Source organism: Tamandua tetradactyla, chromosome 10 (assembly GCF_023851605.1).
Source record: "Tamandua tetradactyla isolate mTamTet1 chromosome 10, mTamTet1.pri, whole genome shotgun sequence".
Lineage (NCBI taxonomy): Eukaryota > Metazoa > Chordata > Mammalia > Pilosa > Myrmecophagidae > Tamandua > Tamandua tetradactyla.
In genome coordinates, this window is record NC_135336.1 from 82,217,883 (window position 1) to 82,241,219 (window position 23,337).

The window sequence follows — 23,337 nt, forward strand, 5'->3', positions numbered from 1 at the left end:
CCAGAAATGCACTGCATCTCTCCAGAATAGGGTGCAACACTTAGGTACAATTCACTCTTAAATTTCATATTCTATAATTTAAATACTATAACATGAACAACACAACTTATGTCAACTGATAAGAGGAAAACACAGTATTTGCTTATGTACAAATGCAAGCATACTCATAACAAAACAGGGAAGAAATATTTATACAATCACTGGCCTTTTTTCTGTAATTGGTCACTTGGTCATATTTCATATTTATCACGACCTTCTTCTTCTATCCTTTACCCTCAGAAAACACTTCAGCTGGCCGCGGTTCTTTGCCAAATGGTGTGACTCATACCTTCATTCCTGAAGTTTCTGGGCTATTGGTAGTCCTGCCTGGATTGGGTTGTTGCAGTTTTCCATTGACTTTAATCACAAGTCATTGTAGTACTAAGAGTTGCCCTAGAGGATATTCTGTATTCCAGGAAGATTTTTCTTTACCTTCATTGTGTAGTTACAGTCTTATTTACCACAATGGTAGATAACACATTCCATAAGTCCACAGATGGTAGTTTTTGTGGAAACATTGCATGCAGGGAAGGCAATCCTGTATCCAAAGTATGTATCTATTCCTGTAAGAACAAATCACTGGTCCTTCCATGATGGAAGTGGTCCAATATAATCAACCTGCCACCATGTAGCCGGCTGATCATCTCGGGTAATGGTGCCATAATAGGGACTAAGTGTGGCTTTCAGGTGCTGAAAGATTGGGCACTCAGCAGTGGCCATAGCCAGGCTGGGCTTGGTGAATGGAAGTCCAGGTTGCTGAGCTCATGCATAACCTCTGTCACTACCACCATGCCCACTGTGTTCATGAACCCATTGGGCAGTGGTCAGAGAGACTGAGGAAAGAGGATAACTTGTATCCATAAGATGGGTTACCTTATCCACTTTATTATTAAAATATCCCTGTGCTGAAGTCACCCTCTGGTGAGTATTCATACAGGACACAAATATCATGATAGGCAACTCAAGTCTCATGGTAACTTGGCAGCCCATGGTTAAGTGTTTATCTACTAAGGTCCAGTAGTGAGATAAAAGTTGTTTCTCAAACGGAAAGTGGTTATCTGCAGCAGATGGTAAAGCTTTGCTTCAAAATCCCGTGTCTGCATTGTGATTCTCCTATACGGGTCTGGCAAAGTCACAAGACAGCATTCCTTTTTGCCACTGACACTTTCAGCACCGTTGGATCTCTGGGATATATTGCCCAAGTGGCAGAGCAGCTTGCAAGCAGCCTGGACATATCACAGAGCCTCCTCTTGTTCCGGTCCCCATTCAAATCTAGGGGTCACAATGGAGTCACCAAATTGTTGCCACAAGCACAGCACTTTTATAAAAGGGCTACATGACCCAACACTACTAAGGAGAAATATGTCTCTCAAAGTGAAGGTAATTTATTGCAAGCACATTTTGCAAGGAACTGGAGGAATCTTCATAAAACTAGTTCAAAGTGGGGATGTGAGTTTTAGGGTTTTTATATGTAAAGGGAAGGGAGTACTTGTCAAAAACTAAGTAATGCCCCCATGATTTATTCTTGTCAGATCAGCAATGATATAGGATTTTCATGAGGAAAGCATGGGCAAATATCCTATTCTGTGTTGTCTCAAGCAGCTATTATTGATCCAGCATCAGTTATCAGATTTGATATTAACATGCAAGGTCTTAACATGAGGGTCTTCTTGATGCTTTTCTTAGCTGATCTTCTGGAATATCAAACTTTTGGGGGGAGGAAGTCACTTATTCACTGAGCCATGGGGTATTCTTGATGCTATTCTGCTATCTTATTTCCGTAAGCCAATCTGAGAAGGTCTGGTTAATGTCCTGGGAATTAAGTATGAAAAGTAAATTGCTGGGCGGGCCGCGGTGGCTCAGCGGGCAAAGTGCTTGCCTGCTATGCCGGAGGACCTCGGTTCGATTCCCGGCCCCAGCCCATGTAACAAAAACAGAGAAACAGAATACAATAAAACAAGAAAATGTTTAAAAAGATGTTTCCCTTTCTTCCTTCCTTCCTTCCTTCTATCCTTCCTTCCTTCTCTCTGTCTTTCCTTTAAAAAAAAAAAAAAAAAAAAAAAAAAAAGAAAAGTAAATTGCTAAACTCAGCTAGGGCAAGCATATTTTCCAGCTATCAGCACTGGATGGAGCAACATTTACTCACATAGGAAAGAGACAGAGCAAGGTCAACTTGACTAGTGGGTGTCAGTCTCCCATGGCCATAGGGTCTCAAGCCACAGCCAAGGCACCAGAGATGGTCTACACACACGTGTTTGTATAGTACTGAAAGACTGGAAGGACCCTACTCCTTCACTGCCAGGAACAGATATTCCAACAGGCGTGAGCCTGGTGTCATAAAATGTAAGCACTTTAGGGAGACAGTTTCCAGTGAAGTTTTACATATGCCTGGGACAAAAGAAGAAGGGGTGTCCTGGATGCCAGCAGCCTATTTTCAGAGTCCAGGTATTGTTCTGTTGATGCCTTGAGTTGGACATTTTCATGGTCTAAGAACTGTAAATTTGTAAGTTAATAAATCCCAGTGTAAAAGCCTACCCATTTCTGGTATATTGCCTTCTGGTAGTGCTAGTAAACCAAAACACCTCCTTTTCTATTGTGTGCCATTTTGCAATCTGAGAGAGATGTTGAATCTAATGAAAAGGTAGCCAGGTCTTAAATCAGGAAACCAGGAAAAGCAGCCCAGCTGCTAATTAAGGCAGGAATTCTTAGTATTAGATCCCTTCCTACAATGTGCATAAAAACAATACTCATACAGTATAGATCTGTCTTTCTTCTCCATTTAGTGATAAGACATGCAAAGCTGCCATATTCCATCCCTGTTCTAGTTTGCTAGCTGCCGGAATGCAACACACCAGAGACGGATTGGCTTTTAATAAAAGGGGATTTATTTTGTTGGTTCTTCAGAGGAAAGGCAGCTAACTTTCCACTGAGGCTCTTTTCTTACATGGAAGGCACAGGATGGTCTCTGCTGGTCTTCTCTCCAGGCCCCTGGGTTCCAACAACTTTCCCCGGGGTGATTTCTTTCTCCACCTCCAAGGGCCCGGGCTGAGCTGCAAGTGCTGAGGTGAGGAATGCCAAGCTGCTAGACTGTGCTACATTGCGTTCTCTCATTTAAGCACAAGTCAATTAAGTTAAACGTCACTCATTGCAGCAGACACGCCTCCTAGCCGACTGCGGATGTAATTAGCAACAGATGAGATTCACCTACCATTGGCTCATGTCCACAGCAAAAGAACTAGGTGCTTTCACCTGGCCAAGTTGACAACTGAATCTAACTACCACATGTCCACCCCTTGTCAACTTGGCAGCTACTCACATCACCTTAAACAGGTGCAAAATATTCTCTTCTGGCTGTGGACCTGTGAATCTCAAAATAAGTCCGGTGCCAATATGCAAAGGAGGATAGTCAAAGGATACAGATTTTCATTTCCATAGGGAGAAATTGGAAGGAAGATCTGCAGGCAAACACCATTGGATTTCCAAGTCTGAAAGTCATTTATCCTTCAGCTGTAGAAAGCGGTAGTCCCACCCCTTCCAAGGGCCTATGCAGTGGCCGGCCTCTTTCCAAATCAACCTCGGGGAACATCGAGGAGACCACCTCTGGGCTCCACTCTCTCCAGGCATCAGGGCCACCCCTGGGCTCTCTGCCATTTCTGGGGCGCACGCTCAACCCCTCCACATGGTGGCAGCCAGGCTCTCCCAGTCCCCCAAGGAGCGTGCTATGCCTTTTCCAAGGCCCGAGGCTGCACAACTATTCCACTGCAATGAGAGGGGAGACTCATCCTCGCCCTTCAGGGTAAACTCACCCTCTCCACACATACAGGTGGGTCCACTCTCCTGGCTGAGGTTTCTTGGCTTCAGACCCGAACTTCCATGGTTCTCACTCTGCAAACTCCAATCTCTCCCTTTTGTGTCCTCCTTTGTCAAAATTGGCAGTGGTTTCATTTACACCAACAGTCTCTTCAAGCCCTCCAGGACTTCTCTATCAATCTCTTCACAGTTCCTCCAAAGTCTTCCCCTTAGCCATCCAAAACACAGTTCCAACAGATCTGGCATTTGCAAACCGCAGCAGCACCCCACTCCTGGTACCAACTCTGTTCTAGTTGCTAGCTGCCGGAATGCAACACACCAGAGACGGATTGGCTTTTAATAAAAGGGGATTTATTTTGTTGGTTCTTCAGAGGAAAGGCAGCTAACTTTCCACTGAGGCTCTTTTCTTACGTGGAAGGCACAGGATGGTCTCTGCTGGTCTTCTCTCCAGGCCCCTGGGTTCCAACAACTTTCCCCGGGGTGATTTCTTTCTCCACCTCCAAGGGCCCGGGCTGAGCTGCAAGTGCTGAGGTGAGGAATGCCAAGCTGCTAGACTGTGCTACATTGCGTTCTCTCATTTAAGCACAAGTCAATTAAGTTAAACGTCACTCATTGCAGCAGACACGCCTCCTAGCCGACTGCGGATGTAATTAGCAACAGATGAGATTCACCTACCATTGGCTCATGTCCACAGCAAAAGAACTAGGTGCTTTCACCTGGCCAAGTTGACAACTGAATCTAACTACCACATGTCCACCCCTTGTCAACTTGGCAGCTACTCACATCACCTTAAACAGGTGCAAAATATTCTCTTCTGGCTGTGGACCTGTGAATCTCAAAATAAGTCCGGTGCCAATATGCAAAGGAGGATAGTCAAAGGATACAGATTTTCATTTCCATAGGGAGAAATTGGAAGGAAGATCTGCAGGCAAACACCATTGGATTTCCAAGTCTGAAAGTCATTTATCCTTCAGCTGTAGAAAGCGGTAGTCCCACCCCTTCCAAGGGCCTATGCAGTGGCCGGCCTCTTTCCAAATCAACCTCGGGGAACATCGAGGAGACCACCTCTGGGCTCCACTCTCTCCAGGCATCAGGGCCACCCCTGGGCTCTCTGCCATTTCTGGGGCGCACGCTCAACCCCTCCACATGGTGGCAGCCAGGCTCTCCCAGTCCCCCAAGGAGCGTGCTATGCCTTTTCCAAGGCCCGAGGCTGCACAACTATTCCACTGCAATGAGAGGGGAGACTCATCCTCGCCCTTCAGGGTAAACTCACCCTCTCCACACATACAGGTGGGTCCACTCTCCTGGCTGAGGTTTCTTGGCTTCAGACCCGAACTTCCATGGTTCTCACTCTGCAAACTCCAATCTCTCCCTTTTGTGTCCTCCTTTGTCAAAATTGGCAGTGGTTTCATTTACACCAACAGTCTCTTCAAGCCCTCCAGGACTTCTCTATCAATCTCTTCACAGTTCCTCCAAAGTCTTCCCCTTAGCCATCCAAAACACAGTTCCAACAGATCTGGCATTTGCAAACCGCAGCAGCACCCCACTCCTGGTACCAACTCTGTTCTAGTTGCTAGCTGCCGGAATGCAACACACCAGAGACGGATTGGCTTTTAATAAAAGGGGATTTATTTTGTTGGTTCTTCAGAGGAAAGGCAGCTAACTTTCCACTGAGGCTCTTTTCTTACGTGGAAGGCACAGGATGGTCTCTGCTGGTCTTCTCTCCAGGCCCCTGGGTTCCAACAACTTTCCCCGGGGTGATTTCTTTCTCCACCTCCAAGGGCCCGGGCTGAGCTGCAAGTGCTGAGGTGAGGAATGCCAAGCTGCTAGACTGTGCTACATTGCGTTCTCTCATTTAAGCACAAGCCAATTAAGTTAAACGTCACTCATTGCAGCAGACACGCCTCCTAGCCGACTGCGGATGTAATTAGCAACAGATGAGATTCACCTACCATTGGCTCATGTCCACAGCAAAAGAACTAGGTGCTTTCACCTGGCCAAGTTGACAACTGAATCTAACTACCACAATCCCCTAAAACTTTCAGTCACCCTGGGAACTTGGCTAAGATGGGACTTCTTCCCCTGATATTTTGGACTCTGTGCTGAGTAACAAAGAGATTATTTTCCCTCTCTGGATTCTTTATGATATGCTTCTGTTTCTGTTGTGCGTTGAACCTTTATTCCCACTATGTATTGTTATACCAACTTGCTTCACATGATGTGTCTGTTCAGATGTTTTACTACTTGGTCATGGTGTATAGTTATTTTTACACATTTTGGAATTTGATTTGTTAAATGAAATATTACTCTGGCTGTCTACTTGTTTCCAGAATAGGAGTGAATTAAATCTAAGATTATGAATTCAAGTGGCAAATGCATAATCTGAAAATGCTATTTTTCTATATCTAACCTTAAATACTCAAGATTTGTGATATAGCTAAAATCATGCTTTTCTTCTTCAAAACAATTGGCCAAATTTGTTGCCTTTCTGAGACATGTCAACAGCATACTTAATATCTGCCTAATGTGGGAATGGAATTCTTTCTGAGGCAAGATACACTAGGGTATCAAAGTTCTGGTCCCTGGTTTTCTATTAAGCTTCAGAAAAGTTAATGCAGAGCTGCGCACTTCACCTGCAAACTTCAGGGCCAAAAATTTCCCCCAAAGCTCCAAGATTCCCAGAACCACTGAAACATCCCCAAATGATAAAAGCTTGTGAAATCATGGGCCCAAAGCAAAATCCTAGTTGATGACAGAAAGCATGGAGTTATAAAAATTGTTAAACATGTTCTCAAACAGAAATTTTGGGTACATGATGGCAAACCAAAATTCTGATAACTATCTCCTCCTAGAATAGAGAAGAAACATGGTGTCCAAAGTTCATTATGGGACCTTGCACAAGGAAGGCACCTGATGCTCAAAGGTCGTGATGGAAACCTGCTGCCACCAAAACTTCATAGGAAACAAGCTAAACCCAATCCATTCAGTGTGTACTTCTCTCTCAAACATGCCCATGTAATCCTTTAATGTGTACTTTTTCTCTCTTTCTTTAATAAACTTTATTACCTATTCCTACTGGCTCTCTTGTCTCTAAATTCTTTTAGTGAAGAGACAATAGAACCTAGAACAGGGCTTAGCTGGCACTACTGCCAGAAGAGCACCGGTTACATTTTTCCTACATAACAAAATTATGTTCACTGATAGGTAAATTTTTAAATGTCACAATAATAACTATAAATCAGTGATTACAGTAACAGAAAATAGCTTATATGACAAACAGCTGAAAATGTTATCAAATAGGCAGTAACTTAAAAGGAGAACACTAAGTAAGCTTTCTGCTTTTGCAAATATAGATTCCCAGCTTCTTTGAGCATGACAGATGACAGGAATTAGCTTATAATTTTACCTTGAATCATATAATCTATTTTGTTTTGGGTAAAATGGCCATAAGTGACAGGTAGAAAAGGTGAAAATTGACTTATGGCATAAACCAATGGTTTTTAAAGTGGTTCTGAAAGGAAAGCATCAACAGCAAAGGGAACTGTTAGAAATGCAAATATTCAGACATCTTCAATGAATCTGAAACTTTAAGAGTGGGGCCTGGCAGACTGTGCTTAAAAGCTCTAAAGGTGATTGTGAGATATACACTAAATTTTGAGGACCACTTGCCTAAGTATCGGATGTAGTTTCTGACCCAGTATTTAATAAGGCCCAGAAAACACATCACCTCATCTCTACATTTTTGTTTAATTATTTTAACAAGGAAAATTTCATACATATATTAAACTTTTTTAACAGTATGAGGAATACTTTTGTACTAGTCACCCACCTTCAACTTATCATCATGTGACCAATTTTGATTCACCTATACTTCTACTTTCTTCATCATCATTTGAATGAATTATTTTAAAATAATTCTCAAAATTCACATCATGTCAAAGGACTGCACTAAAATATGAGAGCTCTTAAAAATACTATTAGCACAATTTAAACGGTTTTATGGTACTTTATAAGAAGCATTGACCAATTAATAGAATGGACTCTCAGAGAACATGTTTTAGTTCTCTCCATGAAGGGATCACTGCTGATTTCATTAATGTTTTTATCTTCATCAAAGACCTACCCTCACAGTTGGCTCTAGATACTCAGTCCGTCAGAATGTTAGAAGCTGGCTCTGATGAAAAATGCTGTTTGTAAACCCCTGACTCATTCAGGTGTGTCTGAACTCTTCTCCCCAGGACTGCAAAACGTTAGGTTCTTCCTTCTATTGACAGGAGCTCGTGTCAGCTAACGTTCTCTCATTCTATCAGGGCACATCAAGAAATGGAAATGTAAGCTCAATCTCTAAAGGGGAGGATGACAGAGAATTAAAAAAAAAAAAAAAAAAGATAGATTTTGTAAAAGCCAGAATAATAATTGTTATCATTATTGGATGTAAACTATGCTCCTGGAGTTATCTAGCATGCTTAACAAATACTATTTTCTTAATCCTACAGCAAGTCTATAAGTTTTATTACCTCTATTTTGGAGATATAAAATCTAAAGCAGTTTGGCCAAACTATGTGAGTACCTCACTGAAGTTACAGCTAATAGTAAGACAGAGTACTATGCTGCAGCACAGTGGAAATAAATATGGAAGATACTTGTTCATATTATTTTTTAAATTCTAACGAGATATATAGAAAGTTCGCAATTTCACAACTCCCATGCAAATATACTGAATTTTGCATTTCTATAGCATCTGTTACATTAGAACTTAAAGAAATACATGTGTACAAATATATCAATCCATATTAGACTACACAAAATGTATTTAAAACTAAATGCATTTTTTTCAATTTATGTAGTTTCAAACTGAGCTAGATAAGGGACATTTTCACAATGGCTCTATTCTATGTAATTTTTAAAAATGCCATACCCCCATTACAAAATAAAATACATTTTCCTTCATTTGATTCATAAGACACTCCATTTTACTGGATATTCTTCGTTCTAAAATGTTTTAGTGTTCAAAAATATAAGCGATTTTTGTGATTTGGGGGAAAATGTACCTCTTTCAGATACATTTTACTTTGCTACAACTAGCCAAAAAAGAAAAACTGTTTATGATATTTAAAAATAGGCAAAGTTGCCTGATTTATAAAAATTCTCCTTAGATAAGTGTGAGAGACAGTAATAATAAGACAATATTTATTCACCAGCAACTCTAGGAAATTTCTGCAATGAATTTTAGAAATGACATAAGTGGGTACTTAGAACAGAACAGATCTCAGAATAGGCACATTTTCTCAGTGAATTGTCTTGAAACTTTAATGAATTTTCCATAGTTTGAATGCTAGAAGAAATTTTAGAAATTTATGGACTTTAGCAAACCTCATTTTAAAATGACTTCCTGAGTGATTAAGCAGGGATTTACTCTACTTTATTCACCCATAAAACTTCCACACTTATAAACACAAGTCACAGTATAGTAATTGCTAAAAAATATTTCTGAGGCTTGAATTAACCTTTGTAAGAGTTTATAATATTTTTGGAATCACTAGACTGAAACACCATTTTGTCTTCTACCTAGCCAAAGTTTAAACCTCATCTTTTACTTTAATTTAGAAGTTTACTGAGAAGATATGTTCCCTTACCTGATGTTTAATTTCAATATGATACATTATTCTCATTAACAAATTTTATGTCATAATAATCAATATAAAATTTAAACACAATACTTTACTATTTAAATAGAAACATCTATATATTTCACATATCATATAACAGAAAGTTACTGACTACAAGAAATTGTAAATTGGCTATGCACACATTATAATTAATATTCCTATTTCTCTCTACACTTTAAATCAAATGCAAAGTAAAACCCACTGAGTAACTACATCTAAAAGTCAGAATGACAGACATCATATGGTAGTAATTCTGTAGGGAAAAATACCTTTCCATTTACCAACAGTTATAGCAGAAATTCAGGAGAAATGCGTGGTATTATTATCATTTTGGATTACTTAATGATTTTAGAGTGACCCCTGCTATGTCACTGGTCTGATCCCTGTACATCAGAGAGTATTAGTGGAATGGGGAAAATTCATGGCCTATGAGCCAGTTCATTTAGAAACCATATCCTGCAAACATTAATATAAAATATCTTATTCTAATTGAGAATATTATTGCATCATTTTGTTAGATAAGATATAAATGTAGCTTCACTATAGGTTGGTTTTTTTCTTCCAAGCCCCTTTGGTTACCCTCTGACTTTCCAGAAATTACTGCTCTAACCCAACGGGTCAGAAAACATTTCTGTAAAGGACTAGATGGTAAATATTTTAGATTCTGTGAGCCATATGGTCTCTATTGTACTACTCAGTTCTGTCGTTGAAGCAGGAAAGCGATTATGGAAACTGTGTAAATGAATGGGCATGCTGTCTTACTGTAAAACATTATGTATAAAAAGAGATGATGGGCAGGATTTCACCAGCAGGATTCAGTTATATGACAGATGCCCTAAATTTAAACCCTCTTATCACTGTTATTAAGGGAGATTTAAACCAGAGCCTTATCACATCAGCAGAGCACAAGTGATATACAAAAGCTTCATCATCTCTCCATTGTCAATGAAAACCATGGTGGTCCATCACCTCTTTATATCATGATAGTGAGATAATCCTGTTTGCATTTCATGAGATGCCTACATGCCAGCGGGTAGGAAATAAAACCCACAAAAATCCAGGGACTAATAAATTTAGTAAAATTTCTGGGGGTTCAGAAATATGGAGCATGCCAAAATATCCCTCCTAATGTAAAAGACAAGTTAATGTATCTATCCCTTCCTAACAATCAAAAGTTGCACAATGAATGGTAACTTTTGGATATGGAAGACAACAACAACAGAAAAAGCAAAGGCACATTTAAAAACAAAAAAAAATAATAAAGAAAAAACGTTCACATTATGTTTTTGTTTTCATAGCATTTAAAAGGTCTTTGTAGTATCAATTCATTCCTATCTGGTCACATCATTCAGTATTTTCATACAATTTCTGTGGGTTGTGATTAGAGACAGCCACAGATTACCTGCCAAAAATTTTAATTATTTAGTTCCTGTGTTTTCTATAATTCTCTAGTTTTCTCTAGAAGATAAGCTTCAGCAGAGTTTTGTCTTGTCTGCTTTTGCAAACTTCTTTATCTAGTTTCTGGATGATAGTAAAATGAATGAATAATGGAATAGAATGAATGAACGAGTGATTAAATAAAAAAGTTCACACCATTCCTTGGGTAGAGAGTGTTCTGCATTTGACTTTTTAATGTAATCTTCATTTATTTTTACTATTTTAATAGGAAATTCACAATATTTCATATCACTTATGAAAATGCCCCTTGATACTTGAGTGGATATGGAATAAATTAGTAAAAGTAGTCTAGCCTACATTTGAGTGCTCCTAATTTTTGAGTATTTGTGTTTTTTAGTTCATTAAATCTTTTCAATAATCCAAGGACAGATATAAGATTATTATACCCATTTTACTGAGGAGGAATCTGAGATTATGAGAGTTTAAGCAATTTGCACATAATTACATTGTTCCTCTGTAATTGAACTAATCCATTCTCTAATCCACTTTCACCATGGGCACTTTGTTTACGAGCCCATTGCATAAAGATACATGTGACTGAGGAAAGACCCTGACTGACATCCACAGAACAGTTAACTCAGTTCACTTGATAGCTAACATCATCCTCTGCAGATATTGTTCTTCATTGAGCCTTCCCAGTGTGTGCATATATGTTACCTCTTTGCCCGTGCAAAAAGGTCTGTTTGAAAAGCTTATCCATTGAGCTCTGGTCACCCATTTTATATTTATAATCTTTCCAAGACTCTAATTACCTGCCCAACTGATTAGCCATAATATTTATTCACTGTAGATGTTTATTTCTGGATATCTCTCTTTTAGTCAAAATGCATCTCATGTCTACTGCTTCTTCCCAATGAAATTATGTTTCCTCAGGGAAATGCCTAAATGAGTCTCAAGAGCAACATCATCCACATTCAGGCAACTCCAGAATAATATGTACAGTATAACCAACTCCCTGAAAATCAGAACTAAATTTTTGCTTTCTTAGTCATCTGGTAATAGAGCACACCCCCAGAAGCCATAGTTGTGGGTTCAGGGAGAGAGGATAATACAACAGGAGTGAAAATCATGGGAATCTAAGTTTCTTGCTCATGCAACTTACATCTTTCTTCCACATTTACTTGAGTCCAATTTTATATAAACCATTGCCATGTGGTGAGAGACTGCTCCTGCTGTTGCATACATCAACTCTACTGAGTGATCAGGAAACACACAGTTTGTGATTCAGAACTCGGGTAACTTTGTAGGACATGTTTAAGTCTCTACTTGGGCCAAATAGCAATCTAGAAGCATTTTGTGCCAAAGAATATAGTCATCTGCAGAGGATGGCATATCTTTTCCCTCAAGTCGAAATGGCTGCATTGCATTTTATCATGAGGACCTGTAAAAAGAATTCATATAATGTTTCTGTGTGCCACAGAGTTTGATCACCATTGTATCCATTAGGTCATAGAGACCCCATGGAAGAGTGGTTTGCATGGCAAACTGGGGCTTTTCTTTGTTATAGGCACCACTTAAAATTGGCAAACCTTTTGGATTTGCCACTAAATGGTGTAGATTAGCCTGCCCAAAGCAAGTATATGTTGCCTCCCAAATCCAAAGAATTCTACTGATAGTGTTTCTTTTTTAAGAAGATCCAGATGCATTAACTTTTTCTTTACCTTAGGAAGGATGTCTTGATATGCTCCATATTTCTGTACTCCTAGGAATTTTACTGAACTTGTCAGTCCCTGGATTTTTGTGGGATATATTTCCTACTCTCTGGTATGCATGTGTCTCACAAGATCTTAACAGTATGATGTGATTGGTATGATGGAACAGCATGGGTTCATAGGCAATGGAGAAATGATCAAGTTCTATGCAGATAAATTATGATAGTGGTTATGATAGTTGATATAACCCAGAATTAGAACAATGACAGTGTATTAGTGACCCTGACAGCTGAAACAATACTTTTGATTATCTCCATTAGGAAATACAGAGACAAAAGCATTCTCTAGATCAAAGCTGTACACCAAGTGTTAGAGGTCTTAAGAATGTGTTTTGGAGAACATTTTTATCTTACGTCTATGAAACTTACTTTATCTCCGCACTTAGTATTTATAATTATTTCATTGATTAAAACTGTTAGCACTTTCTACAGATTTAAAAGTTTGTTTTAAATTCAGTTCTGGAATAATTTGTTCAGGAATTTTATCAGTTAAGATATTTTAAATGAAAGTAACAGAAAATCCAATTTAATGCACCCTAAAACTGAGAAAAAGAATTGCCATTTTTTAAAATTCATTGGTCTATTGGCATATACCACCTAATTTATTTCCTACTTTATCCTCTGCCCCCTTATCATGTGATCTTTTCTGCCCCCAGTTTAAAGAATCATATGCATGTATACCAACTTTAAGTCTAAAATGAGATACATTGCCTGGGTTTAAGCGCTTATCGGGATGGAAACTTTCTCAGAGGCATACTAGTAGAGTCACTCTCAAGTTACAGAGTCTTTACAAATAATTATAATTAAGGTAACAAACTTATAATATGATACTATATACTATAATAGGATAAATGATACAATATATATACTATATTATATTATAATAAGATAAACCTTCTTTAGGCCTTCCTCCAGAGCTGGCTCCCATTTCCGGAGTCTCATAAGAACGAATGACTACATGGATCATCATGAGCATTAGAGGCATACACAAAGGAAAAGCAAAGGATTCTTTCTGACAAACTGTTATTCTTAGGCGATATACGGGGGGAGACTTCAACATTATACATACCAGAAAAACTCTACTCTGATCAGAATATTAAAGTAGAGATTTATTAAGTTTTAAGATGACCCATTGAGAGTTAAACCAAATACAGAAGTGTGCTACATTTATATATAAAATTCTGCCATATTTAACGTTTCATTCCAAGTTGAAATTACTTATTTACATTGAGTGAGTAAACATTTTATTGCATAAATCCCAAAGCCAGTCCCTATTTAATTCTTCTTTGTAAAGTCTGTTGCATTCTTAGCATCAAAAAAAAAAATCAAATCTAGTAGTCCATTAAAAGAAGTATGCACCATGACCAAGTCAGTTTTATGCCAGGTTTGCAATAATGGTCCAACACAAGAAAATCAATTAATGTGATATACCAAGTCAATAAATTAAAGAGGAAAAACCACATGATCATCTCAATTGAAGCAGAAAATGCATTAGACAAAGTTCAACATTCTTTCTTGATGAAAACACTTCAAAGGATGAGAATAAAAGGTAACTTCTGCAACATGATAAATAGAATGTACGGAAAACCCACAGCTAACATCATACTCAGGGGGAAAGATTGAAAACTTTCCCTCCAAGATCAGGAACAAGGCAAGGATGCCCACTGTCACCATCGTTATTCAATATTCTACTGGAAGTACTAGCTAGAGCAATTTGGCAATAAAAAAGAAATAAAAAATATCCAAATTGGAAAGGAAAAAGTACAGTTTCACTGTTTGCAGATGATATGATCCTATATGTAGAAAAACCTGAAAAATCTATAGTAAAGCTACTGCAGCCAATAAACAAGTACTGCAAAGTGGTAGGATACAAGATCAACATGCAAAAATCAGTTGTGTTTCTACACACCAACAATGAGCAATCTGAGGAGAAAATCAAGAAAAAAAATTCATTTACAAAAGCAACCAAAAGAATCAAATATACAGGAATAAATTTAACCAAGTACATTAAGAACCCATACACACACAGAAACAACAGTGTTAAAAGAAATCAAGGAAGAGTTAAATAAATGGAGGAACATACCATATTCATGGACTGGAAGACTAAATATAGTTAAGATGTCAATTCTACCCAAATTGCTTTATGAATTCAATGCAATTCCAATTAAAATCCAAAAAACTTACTTTATGTAAATAGAAAAATATTAATCAAATTTATTTGGAAGGGCAGGGAACCCTGTATAGCTAAAAGCATCTTGAGAAAGAAAAATGAAGTGGGAAGTCTCACATTACCTAACTTTAAAGCATATTACAAAGTTGCAGTTGACAACAGCATGGTACAGTTATAAACACAGATGTACTGACCAGTGGAATCAAATAGACTGTTCAGAGATGAACCTTCACATCTGCAGCCGATTCATTTTTTTTAATGGGCAGGCACTGTACCAATTGATTTTTGATAAGGCCATCAAGTCTACTCAACTAGGAATGATCAGCCTTTTCAACAGTTCTCCGAGAACTGAATACCCATAATTTAAACAAAGAAAGCAGACCCCTATCTCACAACTCATACAAAATTAACTCAAAATGGATCAAAGGCCTAAACATTAGAACTAAGACCATAAACATTTTAGAAGAAAATGTAGGGAAATATCTTAAGAATCTTGTGATAGCAATGGTGTCTGTTCTAGTTTGCTAGCTGCTGGAATGCAATATACCAGAAACGGAGTGGCTTTTTAAAAGGGAGACTTTAATGAGTTGCTAGTTTACAGATCTAAGGCTGAGAAAATGTCCAATTAAAACAAGTCTATAGAAATGTCCAATCAAAGGCATCCCGGGAAAGATACCTTGGTTCAAGAAGGCCGAGAAGTTCAGGGTTTCTCTCTCATCTGGAAAGGCTCATGGTGAACATGGTCAGGGTTTCTCTCTCAGCTGGAAGGGCACATGGCGAATATGGCATCATCTGCTAGTTTTCTCTCTTGACTTCTGGTTTCATGAAGCTCCCTGAGAGGCATTTTCCTTCTTCATCTCCAAAGGTTGCTGGCTGGTGGACTCTCTGCTTCGTGGTGCTGCAACATTCTCTGCTCTCTCCTCATTCTCCAAAATATTTCCTCTTTTATAGGACTCCAATAAACAAATCAAGACCCACCCAAATGGGTGGAGACATGTTGTCCCTTAATCCAGTTTAACAACCACTCTTGACTAAATCACGTCAACCAGGGAGATGATCTCATTACAGTTTCAAACATACAGTATTGAATAGAGATTATTCTACCTTTATGAAATGGGATTTATATTAAAACATGGCTTTTCTTAGGGGGCATACTTCCTTTCAAACCAGCACAGTGTCCTAGATATTACATCCAAAGTAGAAGCAATGAAAGAAGAAATAGATAAGTGGAATGTCCTCAAAATTGAATGCTTTTCCACATTAGTGGACTTCGTGAGGAAAATAGAAAGGCAGCCTCCTCAAAGCGAGAAAATATTTGGAAGATGCTCAACTTCACTAGATTAGGGAAATGCAAATTAAAAACCACAATCAGATATCATCTCCCACCTACTAGAATGGCCATTGTCAATTATATGTAGAATTGTGCAACCGCTTTGGAAGGCAGTTCAGCATTTCTATGGGAAGCTAAGTATGGAGTTACTATATGATCCAGCAATTCCATTACTAGGTATATATTCAGAGGAACTGAAGAAAGGGACATGAAAAGACATCTGCATACCAAAGTTTATAGTGGCATTATTCACACTTGCCAAGAGATGGGAGCAGCCCAAATGTCCATCAGCAGATGAATGGCAAAGTGTTGCATATACATATAATAAAATATTACACAGCCTTAAGACAGAATAAAGTCATGAGGCATGCAACAATGTGGATGAACCTCAAGGACATTATGTTGACTGAAATAAGCCAGAAACAAAGGACAAATAGTGTATGATCTCACTAATACGAGCTAATAAGAATGAACAAATGCTAAGGGTTAAATTTGAGAACACAGGTTACCAGGAAATAGAGAGATGGTAGAGTTTGGGCACTTTATGATGAAGGAATACAGAATGTTCAACAGGACTGATGGTGAAGATCCAAAGATAAATGGCACGATACTATGTGGTGGTTACACAATATTTTAAGTATAATAGGCAAAGCTAAATGAGAGTATGGTTGAAAGAGGAAGGCTAGGGGCAGCTGTGATACAAGAAGGAAATATCCAGGATCAAACTTTGGAATGTAGAACATAGCAAATCCTAGAATGGACAATAATGGTGATTAAATGTAAGAAAATTTTTACATGAGGGAAGACAGTAGAATGTCACTATTGCAAGTTGTTAGAAATGGGATTGTGTATTGAAAAATACAATTAATGCAAACTAGTGTCTATAGTTGATGGTAATACTGTAATTGTAACAAACACAATGTACCAAAGTTAAGTGTCAGTAACATGGGATATAAGTTAAGGGTGTAGGATTCTTGTTGGCTGTTTCTTTTTCTTTCATTTTTTATCTCCTTTTCTTTCTTTGTAGAAGAAATGGAAATGTTCTCATATAGATTATGGTGGTGACTGTATAACTGTAATTATGCCAGGAACTACTGATTGTACACCTAGGATGGATTGTATGTGTGTAAATAAAAGTATTTTAAAAATAAAAAGAAAGATACAAATGCCAGGAAAAAATGCAATCTTTTACTTTAATTAAAGCTGAATACAATAATGTGAAACATTTATGTGAAAAAAAATGTTCATATGCCTTCCCTTGTTTTCTAGACTTCCTAATTGCCCCCGATAGGCATCCCATTTTCTGAGGCCCATTTGGTAGGCAGGGTCAGAGACCTTAATGGAATCTGTGGGGAGTATACAAAAGAAAGAAAATCTAATACATTTTTTAGAAGGATCTAAAAGAACAAATGTGATTCTGAAGTCAAAATTGTTGACACAAGGTCATATAAATCACATTTGATTCATCAACAAGTGATGGGATTCAGGAAAGCATCTAGGATGAGACTGGGAACAAGCAGGGATGGTCCAGGTTAATTGCTGCCAACAGAATAAAGATATGGCTGTTCTTTACTATATTATTTATTTTGTAGTATGCATTTAATGAAGGATATATGCTATATTTTATAATAGATTAAAATAAAATTAACTTTGAAAATGTCTGCAAATAGAAATCAGCAATTACCTTGTACCATATGTAAAAACTCTAAAATCTTAGATATTCAGGAAACAAAAACATAACAATAAAAATAACGAAATTATATAGATAAAAATGCAATATATGGCTATTAAACAAAAAGGAAACTAAAAATGTTGGATAGATTTTGGAGAAATTGGGACACCTTTGCACTGTTAGTGGGAATGTATAATGGCACAGCCACTATGGAAAACAGTTTTGTTCTCCAGGACTGATGAATTAGAAGCTTCACCTTTATAAGTGTTCTCCCCAGCCACTAGGGGGAAGTCTCCATCATCAGTTTTCTTTTATCTGAGAATACTGGGATGGTGACCAGACTCTGTCCAATTCCCTGGCATAGGCTACAGCTTCTTAAAATAGTAAGGTGGCAGCACTGTTCCTCAACAATGGCTCCAACAGCTCACTTTGGATAAAAAGAAAAAAAAATATTCAATATATAAAGATAAATGAAATTCAGTCAACTTTATATCAATTTGTTGACTTATTTAAACCAATATGCATAATTGATTAATATTTATGCATAATTTATTATAAGATTTCAAGATGGTACAGCACAGATATAGCTATAGATATGGGTATTGTTTTCCAGTCTAGGAATTTAGACCACAGAAGTATTAATACACATTTAGCCTGCCTTCTCTCATTCTTTTTAGAGGGCTTTCAAAGCCACAGTCCTCATGATCAGAAATAGCACTATTCAGCAAAATCAATGATATTTATTCTTAGGAGTCAATTAGGAGGAAAGGTATCTTTCCCAGAAGACTCCACCTCTTATTGTCCAACATTGCATTAAAGATCTACCTTGAAATACTCAGCAAGTGAAAGTGAATTAACAACAGTATTTAAGATAAACTATATTTATCCATGAATCAGATAAGCAAAAAGGCAACACAAACAAAATTCAGAATTCATTTAAAAAGAACAAAGAGGAAAGAATTCTTGTAAAGGAAATCTAGCTGTGTTTCTATACCAATATTTCATTGTATTAAATTCAGCTCCCATTTAACTCCTTGGCTTATACTAGGAACCACTCTTAATCAAAGAAAGGATAGAGTAACTTTTTAAAAAACATACGTTAAAAAAAGAAAAACAAAACAAAACAAAAAAACACATGTTAACCAGCAAACACTTGGTTAAAGTGTATATGGATTTAAAGCGCCTGACTCTTTGGACAGGTTCCATATACTAGTATATTGTTCGTAAAAATCTTAACAGATTGGGGAAATTTTGAATTTATCCTATAAATTGAGACTGTTTATTAACATCACCATTGTGTAGAGTGACCATTGTCAAGGAAGTGCATAAAAACATTTCCTTGAAGAAAAATATCTGAGCTTACTAAAACATTATGCAGAATTATCGCTTCTCGTCCTTTTGGCTAAGATCAACTGTAGCATCTGTTCTTCTCAGTTTAATATCTGATACGTCCTCTCTCCAAGGACAATTGGGAGATGGAATAGGGGCTTGCTCCGCCCACTCCACGCATCGACCTGGTATTGCAGCACTTCCGGGAACGGTGCTCCCCCCCTCGGGGGAATAATAAATGTACAAAAAAATCAGAAAAAAATATATTATGCAAGATTAAAAAAAAAAAAGAGCAAGAAGCAATAGTCTGTTATTGAAGGAAAAACCTTTCCTCCTTATAGAGAGAGAAGGTAATATAGGTAATAATTATTTTGTCTTATAATATATGGGCATGTTTCTGGTACATCTGAAGAAAACTCAATAAATGAAATAGTACAGATAGTAACATATCCACTTGAGATAAAAATATTTTAATCTTGATCAACAAAATATGACAGTATATTGTATAACATTCAAATATGATAAATTCCTCTATAGTGCATAGAAAATGTAAAAAATAAAAAAAATTAAAGAAATGATACGGATATTATCTATCTCAAATTGTTAATAAAATTAAGGAATATAAATGTATGTATTAGCTTTTTCTGTTAAAGTGGGTGTCCCAAATCTCTGTGGATTGCTACTACAAATATTTATTTCTTATTCATATATGTAGAATGACTCTGGTGCCAGGCTGTGGATTTAAAAGAGAATGTGTGACAACTCATCAGCTTAAGCTTATTAAAGAGGTGTTAGAAACCGATAACATATTTGTATATAAAAATAGGATTTTTGTTTGTTTTTAGAGAAAATTGGATTGGGATTCCCCCTCAGAACCAAGGTTGAAGAGATGGTAGAGCTTCCAAATGTACCTCAATTCAAGGTATAAGACTGTGATAAACTTGCATGAAATGAAATATACATATATAACACCAAATAAAACTGCATAAATATGAAGGAGATTGTTTTATTGTAACAATGTCAATACAGTTATTGTACTATAAATTCAGTATATACTATGGAATATATTATATTGAAAGATATTGCCACTGGGGAAAATAAATAAAAGATGCTAGCAATCTGTTTGCAATATTATTCCTTAAACCCACCATTATCTCATTATTAAATTATAATAATCAGAAAATTCTTTGTACAATGTTTAAAAATGAAAATGTATTAAAATAAGAATACATTTGGTCTATAAAATCAATCATATAATTCAAGGATGTCCAACAATGCAAACTCTAATAATTTTTTATGTCAATTGATCAGTGAACTTCAGAGACCCACATGATAATTTCAGTAGATTATAAAATAGTCAATCACTGAAATTTAATGCACAGACAAAAACTATTTATGAACTTGGAATAGAAAACACCTTCCTCTCATAAGTTTGCCAAATGTATGTTAATTAAAATACAACATTAAACATTAAATAAGGGTGAAATGTGATAAACATTTCCATTAAAGTTAAAAATAAGCAAAATATCCATTATGAATTATACTATTTATTACCATTCTGAAGCTCTGAACGAACATACACATGAAGAAATGATAAATTTGGGGTACAAATTAAATAGGCAATAACAAATCCTCCCTATATTAGAATGATATAACTGTCTGGCAGGGAATTCTAACTATTAACTTATCTATTAAAGAAGAGAGTTTATCAAAATAGATATGTGATTTACTTCACAACCCATGAGTGTTCTTACATATCAGCTTTACACAATTAAGAAAATTACATTTGGAATAGTCAGCAAAGTTATTTACAATAGCATTGTTTTGGTTTGCTAATACTGTCAAAAAGCAATAGGCCAAAAATGGATCAGCTTTTACAAAGGGGGGTTATGTTAGAATTTATGTTATAAATTTATGTTATAAATTTATGTTTATAAAAATACATAAAATTTTATAAATTTTATATAAAATTTATGTTATAAATTTACAGTCCCAAGGCCATGAAAATGTCCAAATTAAGGATATCTTCTCTCAACAAGAGGATACATTTACTCAAGAAAGTCCGCTCACATCTGGGGTTTCTCTGTCATCCTAGAAGGCACATGGTGATGTCTGCTTGTCCTTCTCACCTGGGATGGTTTCAAAATGACTCTCTCAGCTTCTGTTGGTCCTTACTTAGCATCTCTTGGATATTCTGTCTTCAAGGGTCTGCTCTCTGTGTTGGCTTTCAAAGTATCTATGCTTTCTCCAAAAGGTCTCCGTCCTATAGGATTCCTATGAGCATATTGAGACCCAGCTCGGATAGGTGGGGTCATATCTTCATGGAAACAACCTAATTGAAGATCCCACCCAAAATTAGGTCTGCCCTCACAAGACTGGATTATAATAACATGAATTTTCTGGGGTAAATAACAGTTTCAAGCCATCATATCCCACCCACTGGACCTCCACTAGACAGACCTCTTCATTCCAAATGTCAAAAATGCATTCATTACATAACAATATCATGAAAAGCCTTAAACCATTTTAGCAACACTGCAAATATACAAAACAAAAGTCAGAAATAGTACAAAATATCAAAGTCAGTTACAGGCATGATCTATCCTAAGACAAAATTCTCCTCAGGCTGTGGACCTGTGAAACTCAGAGCAAGTTATCTGCCGCAAATATACAAAGGAGGGACAGTCATAAGATAAACATTCCCATTTCCATAGATTGAAATGGAAAATAAAACAGGGATCAACAAACCCAAACCTTTCCAAAACCTGCAGGGCATACTCCATTAGATTTCAAAGCCTTACAGTCATTGAGAGAATGATGTTTCATCCTAAGGGTTTGAGAGAGTGGCAATCCCATCCTTTCCAAGGGCTTATACAGCAGCCCTTTTCTCTTCAAACACTGGGATGAGGGTTGCAATATTGGGAATCATTGGGGAGACTGTGGCTCTTGGTCCCACCCTCCTTAAGCCTCCAGGTGGCACCCTGGTTCTCTGCCATCTTGGGGGCTCACACTCAACCCCTTTATTACATTGGGGTAGTGGCCAGGATCTTCTAAGACCATGGAGAATGTGCTCTACCCAATCTGAGGCCTGAGGGGCAACACCTTTTCCAAGAAACAAAGTGGAAGGTCTACCTTCTGCCTCCAAGGCAAACTCACCCTTTCCCCATGCATGGATGGATCTGTTCTCCTAGCCCAATATTTCCTGGCTGAAGACCTTAGCTTCCATAGTTCTGCTGCTGAAGTCATTTCCTCTTCAATTTGTCCCCTTTCTGCCCCTTTTAGTCCAGACTGGCAGTGGTTCCATTTGTACAGATCCTACAACACTTTTAGTTTTCCATGCTGTATGCAGTGATCTCAACCATCAGAAAATAGAACTTTCCACAGATCTTTTAAGGATAACTTCATCATTAATCCTGGTTTCTTCTGAAATGGTTGACTGGTTCCATGTTTGGTAAATCATTATGTGGGTGGTTAAATTCTCACATGGGCCACTATTTTCTGGGGACTCATTTTCCAAAAGCTCAGAATTTTCCAAGCAATCAATTTCTTATTTCCTTTGACTTGTGTTCAGTTCTCAGCTCATTCCTTTTCTGTCACATTTTACTATAAGCTTCAAGGAAGGGGCCAGGCTGCATTTTTGATGTTTAGTTTAGAAATTTCTTCAGCTATTCTAAAATAGAAGCTCATTGCTTTCAAATTCTACCATTTCATCTCATTGCTTTCAAATTCTACCTTCCATCCAGCACCAGGACACAATTTTGCCAAATTCTCTACCACGTTAAAATAAAAATCACCTGCCTTCCACTTTGCAACAACACATTCTTCACTTCTTTCTAAGACCTCATTGGAAGTATCTTTCAAGTCCATGTTTTTATGAATAGTCTCTTCAAAACAATTCAAGTCTTTTTTATCAAGCACATCACAATTCTTCCAGAACCTTCCCCCATCCATTTAAGAAGCTGTTCCAGCATTTTTGGTATTTGCAAATTGCAGCATACCTCCCCTGATAGCAAAACTTGTTTCAGTTTGTTAATGTGGCTGGAATGCTCTATGACAGAAATGGATTAGCTTTTACAAAGGGAATTTGTTAAGTTATAAATGTACAGTTCTAAGACCACGAAAATGTCCAAATTAAGGGATCAACAAGAG

At 37.3% G+C, this 23,337-nt stretch overlaps 1 long non-coding RNA gene and 1 pseudogene across 1 annotated transcript in view; both read left to right on the top strand.

The window, feature by feature from the left end:
• LOC143648013 (uncharacterized) overlaps positions 1-20,184 on the top strand; it is a 228,611-nt gene extending 208,427 nt beyond the window's left edge. Inside the window, exon 3 of the long non-coding RNA XR_013158313.1 lies at positions 20,034-20,184. This is a non-coding gene — a long non-coding RNA (uncharacterized LOC143648013). The remainder of the gene's footprint in view (positions 1-20,033) is intronic.
• On the top strand, positions 19,242-19,410 carry LOC143649016 (U2 spliceosomal RNA; annotated as a pseudogene).
• Positions 20,185-23,337: the final 3,153 nt, after the last annotated feature.